Source organism: Anticarsia gemmatalis, chromosome 13 (genome assembly GCF_050436995.1).
Source record: "Anticarsia gemmatalis isolate Benzon Research Colony breed Stoneville strain chromosome 13, ilAntGemm2 primary, whole genome shotgun sequence".
Lineage (NCBI taxonomy): Eukaryota > Metazoa > Arthropoda > Insecta > Lepidoptera > Erebidae > Anticarsia > Anticarsia gemmatalis.
The window spans coordinates 11,278,833-11,294,983 of record NC_134757.1 but is presented as its reverse complement, the minus strand read 5'-3'; the positions used below and the strand labels follow the sequence as shown (position 1 = coordinate 11,294,983).

The 16,151-nt window shown below is 32.6% G+C and overlaps 1 protein-coding gene across 2 annotated transcripts in view; it reads left to right on the top strand.

Annotated features, from left to right (window-relative positions):
• Positions 1 to 956: 956 nt before the first annotated feature.
• Positions 957 to 16,151, top strand: part of tn (tripartite motif containing protein thin) — a 107,698-nt gene continuing 92,503 nt past the window's right edge. The window contains exons 1-2 of one of the 2 annotated variants that reach the window (XM_076121989.1): positions 957 to 1,018; positions 6,606 to 6,680. The gene's annotated coding sequence lies outside the window, so the exon portion shown is untranslated. The remainder of the gene's footprint in view (positions 1,019 to 6,605; positions 6,681 to 16,151) is intronic. The other variant, XM_076121992.1, reaches the window with a different exon arrangement.

Sequence of the window (16,151 nt, the reverse complement as noted above, 5' to 3'; positions counted from 1 at the left end):
TACCAAATATTTATACTTCAAAATATTGCGTATCGAATGCATCATTTACTTGCAAACCAATATTTCTTTAGTATTGTTTCGTTTCGAAATATCTTTGTCTGCCAAGCCGGATAAACAACTATTTATACCAGTCATTTAACATTTATCTCAGGCATTGAGATATTATGCATATTTTTAAATGACTGCCTTATTGATGAAGACAATGTAAGACCGAAAACTAAAAAAAATACTTTAGTAGAAATAAATAACTGTTGACGTAAAACAATTTTATCGAAAGGATGGGTTTGGAATGTTTGAAGTATCTGTTAAAAACACTGACTGATCGTCTCCGTCTGATTGTCAAAAACCGATTTTCCAAATATTTTTGTGCAGTCAGAAATATCATAATTGTTTCTAGAATAATGTTTTACGGCGATAGATAAGGCTACTTTAAAAGTTAATAACAATCCAATACCCACCTACTTAACTGTGCCGCGATATTAATGGTCTATTCATACATCTAGCAATTTTACTTTGCAAAAAAAACCCTTGATTGTACATGCATGAAAATACAGAACTAACACACCGACAAATCTACTGATTCTATCGATTTTTTACCACGAAACAATTCATATAAACGAATTATACATCAAAAACGTTTGAAGCGCTTCAAATGATAAGAATAAATCTATCATCATCGTCAAACTATCTAATAATCATTTTAGCAAACACATCAACTTTAATGAGCTAATAAAACATAATTTCTATGAAATACACTCATGTCTCATTCAAAAAATTTTTATGATGTGTTTACAAATAAATTGCACCAATAACCTATTTGCAATGACACAATATCCTTAGCGTTTTAAATTTAAACTAGACGCGCTGACACTAAACGTAAAAAAAAAACTACAATGACGTCCCGATATGTAATGCCGCACTCCACTCGAATGAGTGGCTATCTTTTTTTAGAATTTAGCGAACGAAACGCGATGGTCTGAATAGAATTAGTATCTTTGCGTTAGGCGCGCGCACTACAGTAAGTTACCAATTAAAAAGTTGAAATAAAAAAAAAACATAATCGATTTCATTTCCCGCCAAAAGTTAATCTGTCAAACGCATTTTTTTATTAATATTTTTTTTTATTGCCAAAACGTTCGTGCGGAAATTTAAAAAATGGATTTTTTTAATTTAATTTAGTGTGTTTATGGTTGTAATTAAGTGTTAGTGACATAGTGACGATATGTGATAATTATTGTGTGACAAGTTTCTTTTTTTGTTTTGTGTGAAATTGGAGAGTGCCCAGGCGCGACATGTCTATTTTAAGATTGTTCTTTCTAACATTTTATTTATATTTAACTAACACTGTTACTAACTGTTCATGATCTCGTCTCTCAAACTAACATTCTCACGATTAAAATTATAATGGAAGATTGATTGAACCGTAAAACATAATATAAAGTATGTAATACTACAGCTGTAATCTATTTGCGAATAAGTACCGAGCTATGATATGATGAGCTATTACAGTATGAAATGTTTAAAGAAAATAGCCAAAAATCTTTATAATAATACGATAACATTCGAAGATTTTTGCGTTTAAATTAAAAAGGATCGTTTAACATATATCGTACAATCATCGGCTAGAATCAAAATTAACCACGAAATAATAGCACGTGTTCATACAAAAAATAAAATACTTAACTGAGGAGAGATTTTAACACTATTTTAGGTTTTTATTAATTAGTATAATACCGAAATACATAGATAAAATCACGTCTTCTTTTCCCATAGATAAACGTAGAGATAATAAAAAATAAGCAATAAAACTTAGTTAAACATATTTTAAAATTAATCCACACAATTTAAACAAGAAAAAAATAATTAAACAGCTACGTAAAAGTGTGAAAAGTTTCAATATAAAAGCGTTGCTCATTAACAACGAGTGAACGTAACATGTTTGCGTCATGGAAAGTACTGCGTTACTGGGTCAAGGGATTTAGAATAAGAGTTCTGATTCAACGGGAGAAAATGTACTCAATACTTGGCAAAATATTTGTTTGTAATATGTAGTTTTTTTTGTACTTTAGTTTGTTAAATGGGAATTTTAATTTCAAGTTGTAGACTTTTTTGGATTTGATTTTTATTTTAGTTTGATGATGTTATAAAATGTTACATATTACTTTTTAATATTGTAATTCGTGTTCAAGAATAAGTTAAACTGCGCTGAGTTTTTTTTTGCCATGTGAGTCTTGTTTTTAAGTAAGAAATCTTACGTCGTTAGCACAGCATTTTATGTCAAAGTATGTTACTGTGACGCGTACAAAATTAATTCGATCTGAGATTGAATGATCTCTGAGAGAATAAATTCATTAAATTTATACATTCAAATTAATAATAGAACCATATACCTGTTTTCCTAAACAGGTATTTGGATAGCCAACAAAGAAAGAGTTTCTTTTGGTATAACTAAGTCTAGGCGGCAATGTAATGCCTGGTTATCACCTAATGATTAGTTCGATCCACCTATTTTTTATAACGTGATATGGCAACAAGCTCTCCCTCCATTTCTTAAAATTGCAAATGATGAAACTTATAAAGTAAAGGTAACAACTATAAAAAAAAAACAAATCGAAAACTACTTTATTTTTTCTGCAGTAGGTTAAAAATGCATTGTTTATCAACACATAGATTGTCTATCGCAAGACTGTCTACAAATCCTAAACAAACCATTGTTAATTATCTTTGTAAACACGTACGAATCATTGAAGTCAAATAGCGACCCAATCAATTGATATTGTAGTCAAATAATAACTTGAAGTAAAGTCTGCGTTAAATTAAACTTATGTTTTAGTTTAGCCCCTATGATAATACTAGTCTAGGACTGAAAGTAAATATGATTGGACTTGATTTGTCAATAATGGCTACGTTTATATGATTGGTATCTTTTTTAAAATAGCCTTTAGCTTTGCAATTGTTGGTTTTTGGATTCGTTTCAAAGATCAGAGTTTCAGAATCCTGAGACTTCAGAGTTCTTTTTTTTAAAGACAGTTATAATCATAGAAAGATCTTAATAATTATAATTTCTTTTTCTTTGCTAACTGGATATTCGGTACTGAATCAGAGCTTAATAACATTCAGACAAAATACCGATAAAAAACATTTGCAAAAGTATAATTATGTGCCGTATAAATTAACCAAACCACTGCAATAGTGCAGATAATTTAATAAATATAAGACATAATTTATTTAGGTAAAATTAGTAATGCAGAGATCTATTAAAAATCAAACATTGATCACTACAAGCGGAAGTAGACAAAAACACAAACTATTAATAAATTCTATGCATCCATTCATAGTCTAAAATTAGAAATACCGTTCTATTCAATTTCAGTTGTGGTTATAATTTGTATGTGGTACAATAAGCACCATCAATAATCGTGTCTAAACATTTGAACGAGAAATATATGCTAACGCGTCACGTTATAAATTGCAATGGAATAAAGTATGGTGACTTTGGACTTAGGCTCATTTCAAAGTCATGCTTTTCACCAAAGGTGAATGAATGATCCCACGATTTTGGAATGTACCTATTACCATATAACAGGCAGACCAGCAGGGCGTACGGACAACTATTGAGAAATGTAAAAATAATAGGTCTATAGCCGGCAAACGAGATTAGTTAGTAATCCCAAGTCTTTTAAATATTCAAAACTACTTTTCATGACTCGTAACGCATTAGTATACCTTAAAATTCTACCTCTATATGTATAATATGTTTCCGTTTTAAACAAATCTCTTTCTGTACTATTATAATGCAACGGGTCTTAAATCAATTCAATCGGGTTCAAGACCCGTTGCTCTATAATATTATGTGTACAAGTCGCGTTAGTTTTAAATTGTTAATCTCTTTCCTTATATAAATAAACAAGGGAACTTTACAAACCTAAACTGACAATTCCAATTTTATCATCCAACATCAAGTTTCAAACTTTGTTCATCAAAATACATAAATACAAATTGTCACTAAAGATAAATAAGGCATACTTAGCTTTGATTCAGATCTAATAGCGAATCGGAAAATCCCAATTTTAATTCAGTTTATAAAGTGGGTCAGTTTAGCGGATCACGACTGTTTTGTCACGACCCTAGCGCCATTCTCTACAGTCGATACTGTCGAGTATCGAATAATTTACATTTAAAATGTACTGTTAAAATAGTTTCTACGACGCCTGCTCGAGGCGCTGATCAGATTTTCATTGCCGATAATCGACAGTGGTTGAAAATCGTGCTCCTGGTTTGTCATGATTTCATGTTGTAAAGACAAAAATAAGTAGATGGTATTGTTTTGCTGTCACTTTAGCTACGAATATAGAATATATCACTTATCATAAGTCATGAAACTTAACCTTATTTTACTACTACACAAAATGGTATCTCCATCAAACTATCCTATAATCGAAATGTCTTCAAAAACTGTATACAAATCCTAGGGCTTGCAGCACTAGCCTTGTACGTGACAATTATTTATAATCTACTAAAACAATTCTCTAGCAATAAAAGAGGGATTAGCAAACAAATTCCTATCTCCATTGTTATTGAGTCGTAAAAAATAGATAGTTAAAAGCAAATCTTTCTATTTTATGAACAATTTCGCATTTTAACAGTAAACTTACGAATTCAAATCAAACAGAACATTGGGGACTTTAAAAGTTCAAAATGATAACAAATTTTAATATCGTTTTGACAATCCCTTTCTATTCTAACATTTTAAACACTTAAAAAGTTTAAGACAGCTTAAAAGAACTTTAAAAGAGTTTCTTTAACTATCTAAGATTACAAATGACAGCCATATCTTTAATAATTTAATGATCATTTAGTTAGATGAACTGTCGTACAGCCATTTGATTGGGAAACATGATAGTCAATAATTGTGCCAGCATAAGTTTGGGCTAAATACGAATGTGGAAGTTGTATTAAAAAAGTCTGTTATAAATATAATACGAAGTATAGCGATTGCTTTACTAATTTATAGATTCTTTCATTTTATATTTAAGTTTTTTGGTTATATTTTAGCTAGGACACACAAATAAATACTTCTCCACGCCTTTGCACTGAGCACTCTTACATCAGCATGAGGTGCGTTCACGTCAAATAATGTTTATCAAATAGTAAAAAAAGTCCCAAGTTCATAGTCTCATTACTCAAATGAACATTAAGCAATTCTCGTTAATCTAAACTCTACCTAGCTATTAGTTATTATAATTACAACTAAACATGTCCCGAGTACACGCTTTATGTTTGCAAATTAATTTACGCACTCACGCAACTTTGACTCAAAGAGGAAGATTAATCGTGTAACATAAAGGAATATTTAATTATCAAATTAGATAATGTTGATTGAAAATTAATAGGTAATTTTGTTGTCTATATTTAGAATTTGTTTGTTTACAGTTTTTGTTGGTAAAGCCTTATTTTGTAATAAGACGGGCAATTTCACAACAACATTAACTAGTGATAAAAATAATTTGAAAATTCGGCTGCATTCGTAGTATTTCTTGTAACTACATTTTTTTTATTGCATCGGAGATGTAATTTTTTGAGTTATATAACAGAACGGTATATCAGCTCTTTTTTAATTCTTTTAGTATCCAAAATTTGTTATTCAACTATTGCTTCACCAATTGACGATTAAGATTTTAGAATATTTACAATTGTATACAGAAAATATCTGATACTAACTTTAGGGAATCTCTAAATTTTAAACTAACTAGTAAAACTATCATAAAAACATATAATACTATAATTTTAAGTACGTATTATTATGTTTTCGTCTCAATCTCCATCCATAATCTATTCCGATAATAATTAAGTATAAGTTTCTCTTCAGGGAATTGCTCTCGTTTTGATTAACAAATTAATATTTAAAGGCTTATCAGAAATGATTATGATAGATAATAGTTAATTGAGAAACAGATAATAGTTATGAGGTTTCACGATAAAATTACCGGAATTATATTCTTGGTAAATTGTAGTGGGATTATTATAAAGATCCCGCTTGTTTAGTTTAAACTCGATCGCAGCACTGTCATATTTTTTGATAATGTCTACAAATTACCTTCTTCCACCCAATTTGCACAAATCTTTACTAACTACTGGGCTGCTTGCCTGACTACATTAAAAAGTTTACTAGAATAATCCATGCGAATATTATTATTAATGTCAGTGTGTTTTCTACGCTTTTATTGATTAGATACCGACGCGATTTTTGATAAAATTTTGCTCATAGGTTTTTGTTCCCCGGGAATTTTGGATCCAAAATACGTCTCTGCAGAACCCAGGGTACTCAGGTCCCGGGTTTTTTTTTCAAAACGTCAACCCTTTAGCAACTGAAATATGCCATGAAGCTTTTTACGGCCCTTAATACGTTAGTTTATAAATGTTAATAATAATATGGTTATTCCATCTCTTGGTAGAAACCGTATAAAAATCCATGCAATACTTTTTCTAGGGCTATAGCAGAGAGTATAGATCCATAAGAAAAGATTTATCTAAACACCTGTACAATTTCTCAAACATTATCACTAATGACTTATACATGTATTTAAGTAGTGTGTTTTTCACAGGTGCGCCGCCAAAGTGTTGCAAAATAGCAGTGGATGTGAGAATAGACAACATGCTTCTACTTTTTCGGCTGGGAGGTAAGATTTATTGTATTTTTTTTTTTTTGATAGTTAAGGTTCATTTAGATGGATTGAGTTTCTTACACCTATGTAGGGTAGGGTGATTAAGTGCACGCGTTTAATAGATAGCTAAAATCTTCCAAAGATTGTACTGTATAGATACTGTAATTTGACGTTTATATGCTAAGGTTTGCAATGTTGCAGTATGAAAAATCTTGCACGACATTTTTAATAATCATACCATTGCCTTTTTACACTTATACATTAAATGACGATTATTTAACGTCAGACGAAATAATTAAATACAAAAATGAGTAACGCGAAATCGTGTATTATTTTAAAATATAGAATTTTGAGAGATTTCTATGGCTGACTCGAGGTTTCTGCACACTTTTGATTATCTAATTGGAAGCTAGCTAGATTTTAATAAGTTTATTTTTCCTTCATAAGCGAGAAACTTTAAAACGAATCCTTACTCTTGGAGTGTGCACATTAGGTGTTTTTGGCGCCAAATTCAGATTTTATGTAGTGAAATTCCCGCATGATCAGCCTCTGAATAGAAGATGTTGAGTTATTAGGACATTTTAGCGAAACTTCGGTTTAAGTTTCTATATATTTTTTTACACCCTCTATTCTTTAAGTTATGAATGGAATAAATGTTATGTTTATTGCAGAAATGAAATCATGACGAAAATTATATTTTTCTTTATTATATACAAACATAAAATCATACCTATTTCCCAAAGGGGTAGGCAGAGACCAGAGAATGACATTTGGTTAGATCCTTAGAAACGTCTCTCTTTCTAATTATTTTTTATTCAATGTTCAAGTTCAAGGTTTTAAACTTAAAAGCACAAATCAAATTCTCTTTACTTCAAGCCAGGTCCAAGAAAAACGTTACAATATTATTGTTTAAATAAAGCTTATTGATCTAGATATGAAAAAAGTATCATCACAATTAAATCTACTAAGCATAATAATAATACGAGTATCAAATATCAAAACACCTACTACATAACTCGGAATTGAACTTCGGACCTCAGGTGCGCCACTGACTCAGCGGGCATCTAGAGCTGGCACAACACACTTCCGACTCACCTGCGCACTATGCGCGTGGTTTCATCACCTCTATATAAATACTGAGGGATATAAATAGACGTTTATTAATATCAATCGTAGGACAGAGTCGTGCGCAATTTTATAGAGGTAGATAGTGAAGGTTACGAATAAAATTATAGCAAATCATTTTAAAACTAAATTATTTTTTTACTTATCGTAGAATATGGGCCTAAGCTAAAAATAGTGCTGTGTTCGGATATGTACGGACTACAGGATAGGCCTAAAAACTACAATAATGCCAAGACAGTTGTTCTCAAATCGATTGTTTAGTAATTGTTAATAAAAACGATTAGTGAGATGATGATCCCGGATGAAAACGATGCTGTATCATCATTAAATGTGTATTTAACCTATGCTTACTTTCCCCCATCCGGGCTCTTATCCATAAACACTTTAATAATACACTATTATTAAAATAAAAAATATATTTCGCAAAACTGATTGTTAAGTGATAGAAATCATATTTTCAGCAAAATTGAAAGAAAGTTTTAAGACACAAATACGAAAATTAAATTACGTTCACACAATTTTTGTAAAAAAAAAATTGATACGAGACTCATTACAAACTATCCCAACGACATGCTTATTGCACGCCAAGTACTCTTCAACACATTGCAAACCAAAATAAATACAATTCAACTGCTTCCTTATATCCTAAGAACTATAGTCTAATAGTAAAGTGGACCGAAATTACCACTTTGTAAGAGACAGTTGTCTTTGGTTCAGTGCCAAGTGATTAAACATCGACATAGCGGCCTCGCAGACTGTAAAAATTAAACTATAATACGGAAATATGTTGGCAATCAATGTGAATCGGATTTACACTAGTACTGTTGAGGGGGTTTTCTTGTAATTTTTTGAGGAATATGAATGAACGGATCAACCACTTAGGTGAATTTAATCGTTATTACAGCTTTGCCTTTAGAAGTGATATGGGATTAAGTCCACCGTGCTAAACAGGGGGTGTTATAAGTTTGACGTGTTTGTGTGTGTGTGTGTGTCTGTAGCATCATAACTCCCGAACGGATGCAGTGATTTTGATATAGTTTTTTTTTTTAAAAAAGGTTACTTATGGGCGACTGTTCTTAGACATGTTTCATGAAAATCAGTTAAGCCGTTAACGGCTTAACCTAAATAGCCAATATTTAAAAAGTGTGAAAAAAATAGTTAAGTATAATATCTAGGGATTTTTTAAATTTATAGTTATTGTAATATGAGACTTTAAAATGCCTGTCTATAAAATAACAGTTTTGTAAGTTCAAGCTAATAGTTGCCAAAGTGCAATAAGGGCTGTCAATAATTTTGCTCAGTTAACGCTCGCATACATCGATTTCAATTGGAATTTTGTAATTAGCGTAGTATCTAGTAATATTGCAATATATTAATACAATACAATCATCGATCATACAACAATAATACCTAGCTATAAAATTGAAAAACCTAAGATCCCATGCTATCAATCTCGACAAAATAAATATTATGATAATAAATAAATAAATTTAACCCATTGCTGTCTCACTGCTGGGCAAGGGTCTCTTCCCGTAATGAAGGAAGAGCTAGGCCTTGAGTCCACCACACTGGCCAAGTGCGGGTTGGGGACTTTATATGCCCTCAATAAAAGTATTGAACAAATTTTAGGCATGCAAGATTTCCTCACGACGTTTTCCTTCACCGTTGGAACATGTGATAATTATTTCTAATACACACATAACTTCGAAAAGTCATTGGTATAATACATAAAAATAAAATAAACGAAAACAAGTACATTTATTTCTTCTTCACTAACCTTAAATCAACTAAATACGAATAGTTATGACAGTATAATAATATAATCATTGCCAGAGCGTCTTGGCAACGCATTACCGGTGCAATCGCGCGCGTCACTAAGATTTACTGCAAGACATTTATCAATTAATCAGTAACACCTAGGTTATTACTCACACCTGCATTACTAGACTAGAGGAATTCGTTTCATCTTTAGAGGTCTACTTTAATAGAACGTAAGACGAATATTTTATGATATTTTGTGGATTTTTGCAACTGTTATGTTTGTTTTGAGATCTTGTTCCCGGGTACTAAAGTGGGTATATCTACTGCTTAGTTTGAGTGCAAATTTAAAGAAGAGTTAGTTATAAAATAAATGTTTAGTTGCGATTAACGCCTTTAAACTATTTGCTTTCCATATTTGATAATTGTAAATTCAAAAATGTATTAGTACATCTATAATGTTTTCACAGCTAAATTGATGAAATGATTATTATCAACATTTATCAAAAACCCGTCTCTCTCCCGATTAAAATAAAACTTGTTGATTTAAAAAAAAACATCCCTTAACTGTCGATATAAGGGAGGAAACTCTTCGTGGACAAGGTAATCACTTATAAACTATTGTATTAAAATAAGGTCAAATAGTCATATTTCTGAGCAATATTTTTCGTTTCTGTCTACTGTTCGCGCCGAGTAGGTTAGTCAACCGGACATACCAATCCGTTTAATGTAGATGTTTTGTCAACAAAATACGTAGGAGGTACAAAAATGCTAATATCTATCCCGAAGCGTAAACATATCGGTATTACCAATGTCGTTTGGATTACGTGCCATTATTTATGTATTTGTGTACAAGGTTAGATTGGTATGTAGTGTAAGGACAGATTGAGATGATTTCACACATGAAACATGCGTTAGGGTATTTGTTTCAAACTGGTTTAGGAGTGCACATCTGTCAGTATTATACTGACTTATAACAACTACGATTTGGTTTCTATCTATATTTATAAATGCGAAAGTTTGTGTCTGTTTTTATATGTATAGGACAAAATAAAACAAGTTGGTATGAAAATAAACATAGATATTTTTCTACATAGTTGCACTAGTAAACTCGGAATGAGGTGGAATTAATTTTACAGCCTATTTTCTACGCGAGCTTATATTGATGGTCAGCTTTTGACACATTATAATAATATAACCATATTACTTTTTAAAATTTCACAAACAAATTTCGCAAATTCACAAACCACAAAAACCTAACCTAAATTCTCTTAACCCAAAATCCTCATCTCAAAAGAAAAAAAATCCGTACGTACAAATAACAAGTTCAATAAAACCCGCAATTACTTTATACAAAACTTTCTTAAACACTTCTCGGGAACATTTAATAAAAACTTTTTTCCCTAAGTGTTACTCGAAGTTTCTAGAAAAAACATTATACCGCTCCGGGGGCTAAAAGGCCTCAACTGGGAGTCGAATTAAGTGAAACGTATCGCGCATCGAGTTACCATCTGCCGCCTTTGAGCATTTAACTTGCAACTAAGTTCGTGTGAGGTAATTGTATTATTGTCTGTGCGTAGGGTGACTATGTTAAAAGAATCTAAAAGAAGGATATATTATTACGTAACATCTTTTAACTTTTGCAAATTTAGTGAATAAACACACTTTTGATGTATTTGCCGCTAGGTTTTGGAGGATTTGAAGATGCTGAAAGATCGTTGGCCAACTTTTGAAAGAAAGAGAAAAAACTTAAGACGAATGGCATGAAAGGAAAATTAATGAAATAATTTTAGAGTCCAGCGCTATTGGTCGTTGATCATCTGAAGTATAATTATAGCCAATTGGCCACACAAATTATTGGTAAACTTAAATAAAAAATATGATTGGACGAAATTAAACCAGCCAAAATTTTGACTATTTATCAGATTGGTTTAGATTCTTTAGAGAATGAAACGATTACTTCATTGTGTAAACTGGAACTAACAAACACTATGTCATCAATTTTTTGCAATAAAAAGTAGCAGAATAAAATGATACAGAAGAAAAATACTCCACAAACACAGTCACCCTACACTGAAATACGTGAAAGCAATAGTTCCCCACTTGGTTCGTATTTCACATCATATATGGTTCACTTCCCTCTAACAAGTTCCTTACAAGTGTACAAGTACTTGTAACATACAAATTGTGTTTCTTAACTTCTGTTAATAATATTTTTGTTGGACCGTTTAAATGGGAGCTCTGGGTGTGCTTTACTTTTCTTCTTTTTGAATGGCTCGACTGGGAACGGGGTGGAGAAATGCTGATGGCTTTTCTGTTTGTGGTATTAGACTTGCGTCTGTGTAAATATAAAACACGTATATTGTACGACAACTTAGTTGAGAGCCTTGTCAGCAAGAATTGCGGTTGGTGACGGCAATACAAAATGCAAACTTTAGATTATATCAGTGACCATGCATATGCATAGAATAAGTTAATAGAATAATGCAATCAGGCAACTGTTCTGTTACGACGAGTATTCATAATTAGCTGAATAACATTGTACCTTTGTTTTTCATTATTAGATTGTTGATTTTTTATTACAAAAAGTCAAAAGTAATCTAAATTATACAGGATTACTTGAATTTACATTACTTCAACAACTCATTAAACAGCCCGCTGTTACTTTGAGAAACACAAACATCACACTCAAAACAAAATGCAACAAAAAATACAAACTAAAATAACGCAGTGACACCATTTTAAGTGCAACGCAAAAACTACATTCGCAAAAAGTACGTACCTACTACGTATAGTAAAGCCTGAAACACACTGACAACGGGTGCGTGATGGGACATTTAGAATGTGTGAGCCGCGCGGTTCATACTCTTTTAATAAAATGCGAGCGTATAGTATGTTGCAGGTAACTTTGTATGTCGGAACATAACAACAGTCAGAATATAGAACAGAGAGAGGATAAAAGGAAAATAAATACAAGAGATGTAGGAAATAAGTGTAGGTGACGAAACGATACGACGGTGGCGCGGCACGTTCTCTTTGCTTACGCTTCACCAAATACTCTGCTTGCTGCAGCAGCAGTTACAAATACCTGTACTGCACGCTTTTTGTAGCGAATGCAGTTCTTCCGTCGTTCATACAACGGTATTATAACCACCGTACTCTCGTTCAAAGCCGCGTCCGCCCCGCAACCGCGCTGTGTGTGGCGCACTTAACAAATTTTAAAAATATTGTGTCACAAAAATTCACGTTTCCGTTCATCTGGCTGATTTCCGGGAGCGGTATTTCTGTAGAAATATTTATTTTAAACTGTGCCTGTTGCCGTTTTAAAATATTGTACCGTGTACGTGTTCGCTTTTGAAATCATTGTTCGGTTCAATTACAATAAAGAGACCTGATAGCTGACACTTTTAACGATATCTTTGTGACAAGATGATTCTTTAATGCATGATCTCTTTATAATTGGTGCTCGATTTCGTTTTTGTGTGGTTATGAATGGAGCAAAGAAAGCTTGTAAGGATCAAACCAAGTCGCGTTGAAGTCAGTCAGTCGAAGAAGGCGTGATTTTATGCATGATTTCCTAAAATTTTAAGGCATGGCAGTCAAAGTAGTCACCATACTATGCAGACGTTGTGGGGTCAATACCTATCTGTACAAATATCGAAACAACGACGCCCTTGAAGACGAAAATATCATTCAATACACTTCTGAAGCCTGGTAATAATATGACCAGGGAACAATAACTAAATACTAATTACGTCTACTACCATTAAATAGATCCAGAAGCAGAGAATACGCCATTATTTCATTATGAAATTTCCAATTTAACTCGTGTTACTCTCATAACATTAACTACAATTCCCTATAATTAGAATCTGAGCTAATTTCAGCTTAGAACAATAGCGTTTAAGCGCTAACATTGTTCTGTAGATGTCTTACGTTCTAATTAAGGTGCTGTGTGTTTCTGCGAACTAAATATTTCCCAGGAGACTCTACATACAAACATAATATCACGCCTGTTATACGAAAAGGTGTGATAGCCAAGTGGTATAAGTTGGCACCACCCACGCAAGCGGTCGCAGGTTCGAACCCAAGGCAACACACCAATAACTTTTCGAAGTTATGTGTGTATTAGAAATAATTATCACATGCTCTAACGGTGAAGGAAAACATCGTGAGGAAACCTTGCATGCCTCAAATTTGTTTAATACATTTATTGAGGGCATGTAAAGTCCCCAACCCGCACTTGGCCAGCGTGGTGGACTCAGGCCTATTTCCTCCCTCATTACGGGAGGAGACCCTTGCCCAGCAGTGGGACAGTAATGGGTTAAATTTATTATAGGAAAAAGTGTACGCAAAGATGTATGAAATACACCCACGTTTCGACATTAACAATGTTATGTTTCAATGAAATACGGGGCGAGCCTAAAAAACGCCGTGGCCGGGAAATGGTAATAGTATCATTTACCGGCCACGTTATTATGGGGTGTATTTTATTTACATTTGCCTACACCTTTCAGTTTACCAGGTGTGTTGCCTTGAAAGAATAGGAATTATAAAATAATCAGCTGATTGATGATTGCAAAAAAGTAAATTACGATTTTCGGATTTTTAACTGTTTCCGTAATGAACTCCTTCAAAGTTGGTTCAGCGGTTTAGGCGTGAAACCGCGATAGACAGACAGACAGAAGTTTCCTATAATTATAAGCATATACTTAACCTACAGTAGCGCTTTAAATTTGTACAAATAATGCGCCGATATTTTTTTTTTGAATAAGTAGTTCAATAGTAACACAGTTTTCCAATATCCGTTCATTGTTAGCAAAAGATCTGTAATTATTTTGGCAATGTTTCCAATTGTGTTGCTTTGCCAAGTCTACTTACTGTTTTAAGTCAACGGGAGTTGTTTCATGCCAGTTTTCAATGGGAATAATGAACTTCGCGATTCCCGGCACGAATGGTGCAGTTGAACACGAACGACCGTTTGTTGATACGGTATGTGTGCACAGTTGAAATTTGAGACTTCCATGGTACGTCCTTTGAGGAAAGTTTCTTCCGGAGTAAATGAGGGTGATTTTGGATGTGGTATTTTTTTGTTGGGAGTCACACGTTGTGTGTTAAAATGTAGTCTGTGTTTAGTATTAAGCGTTTATGCAAGTGTAAAATTATATATTGCATATTTAAGGGCCCGCTTATTTTTTCGGATAATGTAGGATTATGTATTGCACCACAATTACACTACACTAATGACCGTAATAGTGGTATCAAAGAGACCTCTGCATATCTTTTGTTTCATTTTTTATTATTTTGCCAAAAATATATTAATTCTACTTTGGAATTTTTAGAGACTTTCTTAGCCTTGAAAAAGGAACTCGATATACCCCAGACAGTAAAAAATAAAAAAAAACTTAGTTAACAAGCAAAATCACACCTTTGCTTTCAAAAGAAATTCTGCAAAAATAATCAAATTACAAAATATACCCTTCTTTAAAAATCACGTTGAAAACATGAACGAGATTTGAAAAACCTCCTTTGCAAGTTCTTGGGTCGCGTACACAAATTGCATTATCTAGTTAAGGCCAAACACTGTAATATTATTAGCCGAACAAAACTCGAAGACGCTTCAAGTAAACTCGGTTATTCATAGGATACCAATAAAATTACCGAATTTCGCCTTTGAGTTGCAAGTTGGGATATAAAAACTGGCACGGCAAAAGGAATATGAATTAGAGTTTTTTATTCAATTATTAAATTGAAATTGATATCGCTACGAGTAAATTTTGAAGTTTTGTTTAAGATACTTTTGGTTTTAAGACGAGTTGTGTTCGACTTAGCGGTGTGAGTTATAGCCATGCAGATGCCGTTATGCTGTGAGTGCACTGAGAACAAGTATCTATGTGATTTACTTATGATTAATTTGGATCTGGCTGTACGATATATCCGCTGTTTTAAAAATTGCCGCAATATAGATTTAATTTTGCCGCGGTTATTGTGTTTTGTTAATAAAAAAAGCTTTTTTTGTTATATATTACTTACGCCGTTCCCTAATAAATTATGGTTTATATTTTTGCTATATGATGGGACGTCGCGCGTCGTTATAGTATATAAATAGTAGTTACTACCGCCGTCATATTCACTTACCAATTTTTTGTTATACCCCTGTTTCAATAATTACAATTTCTCATTTATGCCCTCCCAATTACTTTTTTACGAAAAAAAACCTGAGCAATTACCAAATATAAATTACTAAGAGCTTTTTAGGGGCTAATTCGCAACGACCTACTAACTAACAATCAAACAACTTTCATTAGGGGTTGTTTATTATTAATCAGGGCGTAAATTACTAAACCAACCCTCGAGCTGATCGTAAAAATGCCACAAACATCATAAAATATTAAGCGCTTGTTGTAATCGACTTTTATTTCGCATCGATTGGATGTTACATTTCTAAAGGCTCTTTTATAAGTGTAATGGGATCTTTAATAGCATTTTTGTCTAAAATAAAAAGACCGTACACATGTACTAATTAGTCTAAGGCTTACGTTTAAAGTAAACACCTTTTGAAATGATGAACCTGCAGGGTTCTGATGAAAACAAAAAACTTTA